This window comes from Centrocercus urophasianus, unplaced genomic scaffold (assembly GCF_019232065.1).
Source record: "Centrocercus urophasianus isolate 14NV4802_14NV808 unplaced genomic scaffold, USGS_Curo_1.0 seq_37, whole genome shotgun sequence".
Classification (NCBI taxonomy): domain Eukaryota; kingdom Metazoa; phylum Chordata; class Aves; order Galliformes; family Phasianidae; genus Centrocercus; species Centrocercus urophasianus.
In genome coordinates, this window is record NW_024884944.1 from 4132909 (window position 1) to 4137999 (window position 5091).

Here is a 5091-nt window from a genome sequence, read left to right on the forward strand (position 1 = left end):
GCAGCAATGCCTGCTTCTCCCAACAGCACATCGCTCAAGCCCAAAGGTTTACAGGAGCAAAGAGCCTCTGCTTTTCCCACCCTACAACCAAAGTGCAGCTTGTCCCACAGGCTTCCATTACAGCCTGGCTCTGTTTGCAAAGCCAGCGCCCAAAGGCTGCAGGAGGTGAGAAGGCAGCACCACAGCCACACGCACACCTAAAAGCACCATCACTGCTTTGATTAAAAATTCAGCTCTCCAGCTGCCGCGGCCAAGGGGCAAATCTTTAAGAGGTGAAAGGCAGAGAGCTGCAGCTGGGCTATTTCTCATCAATGAAAGATGCTGCCCTCCGTCCCCACTCACCATCAGCACAGCCTGCATTGCCGCCTGATGGCAGAGAAGGAGCAAAGCTTGCTGCAGTATGAGATTTCTCGAGCTTGTAGCACCTCCCAGGTGAAGGATTTCACAGAGGAGACAGCACTGGAGAAGAGAGGGGACCGTGGCTTCTGCTGGCTTTTACAGCTACCATCACTGCAGTGTGTTGCAGCAGCACTGCAGGGTTCATCCAGCCCAGGGAACAGCAAGTGAGGCTGCCCAGCATAGCCTAAGGATGCTGCACCCCCTCCTCCTGTATCCCTCTGAACAACCTGAGGGCCTGGTGGTCTCTGCTCAGCCTGCTGCCCACCAGCATGCCCTCTCTGGCCCCAGAAGGAAACAAGTGCACAAAGCTCACCAACCCAGCCTGGAGCTCAGTGCTGCAGCCAAAACCTCAGCACAGAGAGTCAGATCCCTGACTTTCTCAACAAGGCATTAAAATGCACTGATAAGGCCAAGTAAAGGAGTGATGCTGAATGAAAATCTACTCTTTGCTCTCAGAGGTTCAGAGGAAAGGCACAAAAAAGAACCTCCAGGAGATCAAAGAGTCAACAAGCACCTGCTGAACACATTGATTTTACAACTTTCTGGTTGTTCTTTTTTTTTTTGGCAGCTCTGTCTCCAGGTTTGCTCAGCACATCAAGCAGGGCAGGGCGACGTGCACTGCCAGCAGACAGCAGCACTGTGCCCTTCAGCTGGGGCTCACAGCCCATCATTGCCCCACAGCACATCATCCCGACAATCCCAGCCCTCCCTGAGCCCAAATCCCACACTCTGGCAGCACTGTGCTCCTCTCCATCCCTCCCATGAGATGCTGACCCTTCTGGCGAGCTCCACAATCTATTTTTAATAAATTACCCCTGAACTCCATTTGCATGGATAAATATAGCATCAACCACTCTGCCAAGCCATTTTTTCTCTTGGTTAACACATTTATCCAAGCTGCTCTATTTGTCTTTCCTCCACAGACTCATATTCTTCTGGATTCATTTTGTCAAACAAATTGCACAAGCTGGACTGCCCATTTACCCAGTGTTGCTTGATTACAGGGGTTATTTATGAAACAGCAAGACATATGGCATTAAGCTTCTTAATAATAATAATAACAATGAGAAGAGAAGGGGGGGAAGCACTAGAAGAGGAGAGGGGGAGGGAAATGTTTTTCATTGCAGACAAAAGCTCCTGCCATGGGTGATAAATTCCAGACACTTTTCCCCGTTGTTCTTGTGCTGCTGGCATGACAAGCAGCATGGGCACCGGCATGCAGCTCAGCTGCAAGAGCACAGCTGGAGGTAAGGAGGTAAAACAGCAGCGTGCACAGGGCAGCAGAGGCGTGCAGGGCCAGCAGGCACTTCACCTGCACAGCGTGCAGCCATCGCTGGGTCCCTCTGGGTGTCCCCTCTTTGGTCCCACACAGCAGTGAGACAGGAGGTGGTGAATTGTCATGAGCAGCCCTCTGGGTTCCTGCTGTCAATTCTCAGCTCCCAGTCTGCAAGAACCAATGGAAGACATGGAATTTCTGGGTAGCTAAGCCACTTCTGAGCCTGTTTTCCCCCAGCACTTTTCTCTGTCTTCATCACACAGTCTGGAGGTATGTTTGGAAATGCTCAGTTCAGCACAAGTAGAGCCCAGCCAGGTCTCTGGACTCACTCTCCTCTGACCTGGAGAGCCTGGCTCTAATGAGGGCTTACAGCAATTCAATCAAAAGCTCTTTCAAAGGAAGATGCTTGATTAAGGGCCTGGGAGACCTTGCAAGTGAAGTCAGTCCTGCAAGAAGATGGTAATTAACTATTTTAATCAGTGGGCACTAATCTCAAGGTCTAGAGAAAAGCATCAGCAGCAAAGTTACTCCCCTAGACAAAGTGGAACTCTGGCACGTTGCTGGGATCCCAGTGCTCAGAATGGGGCTCAGCCCACTCCAACCTGCAGAGCTGCTGCATCATCCCACCCCTCACCCTGCTGCCAGCAGGCTGAGACATTCCATAGGGCATGGTGTATTTTTCCCCTTCAAGAGCTGAGCAGCTCTTCCCTTCACACCTTGTCCCAGAAAGGAGAGCACACCAAGCCTGAAAACAGAGGCATCAATCTGAAGATGATTTCTTAGCATCCAGGCTCCCTGCATCCTGTCTCAAAGGGAAGAGCAGACAATAGGATAACCAAAAGCCAACATTCATACTCAAGGCTTTCCCCTGGCAGATGCAAATGGTTCTGCAGTACTACCTCAGCTCCTGCTTCCTTCTCCATCAGTTGGCACGGACCTGGGGATGCTGGGCAGGCAGACTTAATCAGGCCTCGTTTGTGATTACAATGAACTCTTGTATTTCATGGCCTGCATCCTAAACCCGCTTTCTAATTCCCCAAAGGAGAGGGATTTACACTTTCAATTTTATGTCTAGTTAGTTAATGGTTCATTACTGTCAAAGGGATCAGTCGCTGGAAGTTAAATCCTGCAGGATTTATGATAAAGAAGAACCAAAGGCTGCAGAGGAAAACATGCCAAGGAGAGGGCACCAGGAATGGGGAGGGATGTTGGCCAGTCCACAGTGCAGGTCTAGAGCAAGGCTCATCCAGGCATTTTGAGGCAGGATGCTCTTCCTTTGGATGATGTAGCACATTTCTGAATCTGGTAGCCAAAATTCAGTAGCAGGCTCCCAGGAGGAAGGGAATTCAAGTAAATCCCCTCGTATTGTTTTCCCCTATCCACAGAAAGAGGTCCTGCAAGCCAGGGATCAGATGGATGGGAAATCAAACCCTGGTGTTTGTTGAGCTCCAGCCTACCTTCCATCAGTGCCATCACAGTTGGGTGCCAAGCTCTGCTTGGTAGGTGATGCAGCTCCCTGTGGAGCAGTCACTGTCGCCATCCCATAGCAGAGATGCAGTGCTTTGGGTGGGTAATCAGAGGCTTGCAGCAGAACAGCAGCTTTGGCAAGTCTCATGTGGGTTTGCCCTGCTCATGTTGAGTTTAGCCTGCCACAACAAGAGGCACTGGAAGGTTTTGGCTCCCTTAGCTGGATAAAGGTTTCTGTGAAATACACACAAGCCTGCCAATAGCTGAAAATTGGCATCTCTGTTTCTGATCCCATCCCCTGAGATGCGTGGTGCTTCTGCAGAAGTATTACAGCAGCTACACTGAAAAGGTCTGTCAACATCACAAGGCTTGAAGTGCAAGGGCTTATAACCTGCACAGAACTCACTGCAGGCTGAAGCAGGGCAAGCAAAGTCCCCATACACCCCAAGCAGAGAAGTGCTATTTTCTTTTTATTTCACATACACTTTGTTTTCCTGGTGTCTGGTTTTATTCAGAGATGCAAACAGTGCCAAGGAGAGTTGGGGGAATATCTTCAAGCAAAGAAAGAAGCTGTTTAGTTCAGCAAGAGGTTTGGAATGCTGTTACAGGACCTGGCAGCTTGAGTTGAAGCCAGGCAGTGAACAGCACAGCTCTGAGCTCACAGTCACTGAGGCAGATTCAAACTCCTCACCCAGCCAGCTCCATACCTGCAGGAAAAGGACATGTTAGGCTTGGGAAGATGCCCTAGAACACACAGGGCAGGGGAGGATGGCTTAAACACTGCCATTTTGGGCCTCCAGCAGTGCTACAGCTCCCACTGCCAGCGCTGCCCCCCAAAGCCTGCATGCTTACAGCATCAGGGAACCCACTGCACACACCACACTCATCACTGCCAGCACTCAGGTGATGCCACACTGCTATTGCTTTTAAGCACTTACCTGATTTGGGAAGCAGCTGACAGGTCAGCACGTTTTAAGCTTCTTCCCATTCGCTGTGCAGCCAGAAGCACTTCTGCCCTCTGAAATCTGTGCTTCCCCACCAAGGGAATTGCCCACGATCACTTCTGTACCCAGAATAAAGCTGTGCCACTCAAAGCTCACTTTTATCCCTATCTACCTTAGCAAAAAAGCAAGCACAGCAACCACAGAGAAATCAAACCCACACCATCAACAAACCGCATCCCACAGGGAGCTCACAGGGATGCTGGCTGCCACAGCGAAGAGCATTCCGCCTTGCACAAGACAGAAGAACCCACAGCAAGGCCTTGAGACCCGGGCTCATGGCTGGAGGAAGCAGCAGAGCCGAGCTGGGCCGAGAAGAGCAGCGCAGCAAAGAGCAATGCTACCCTCTGGTGCTGCCTGGGGGAACGGCGCTGCCTGCTGCTCTGCAGGGCTGCTGCGGTTGCAGAGTTGCAAAGGTTGTCGATGGTGATGATGATGATGATGATGATGATTATTATTCAAGGCCAGGCTGGATGTGGCTCTGGGCAGCCTGGGCTGCTGGTTGGTGACCTGCACACAGGAGGGGTTGGAACTGGATGAGCGCTGTGCTCCTTTGCAACCCGGGCCGTTCTGTGATTCTATGGTTCTATTGCAAAGCGCTGCTTGCCCACAGCTCTGCGCCGTGGGGCTTTGCTGCAGGTAAAATGGCAGCAGCTTAAGGCTGCCGAAAAATAAAATTAAATGGGGAAAGAAAGAAACGAAAGAGCAAATTAAAAAAAAAAAAAAAAATTAAAAAAAAGTAAAAAGTAAAATAATAAAAAATTTAAAAAAAAATAAGAAGGAAGAAAAAGAAAAAAAGTAAAAAGAAAAAAAAGTAAAAGGAAAAAAAAGTAAAAAGAAAAAAAAGTAAAAGGAAAAAAAAGTAAAAAGAAAAAAAAGTAAAAAGAAAAAAAAGTAAAAGGAAAAAAAAGTAAAAAGAAAAAAAAGTAAAAAGAAAAAAAAGTAAAA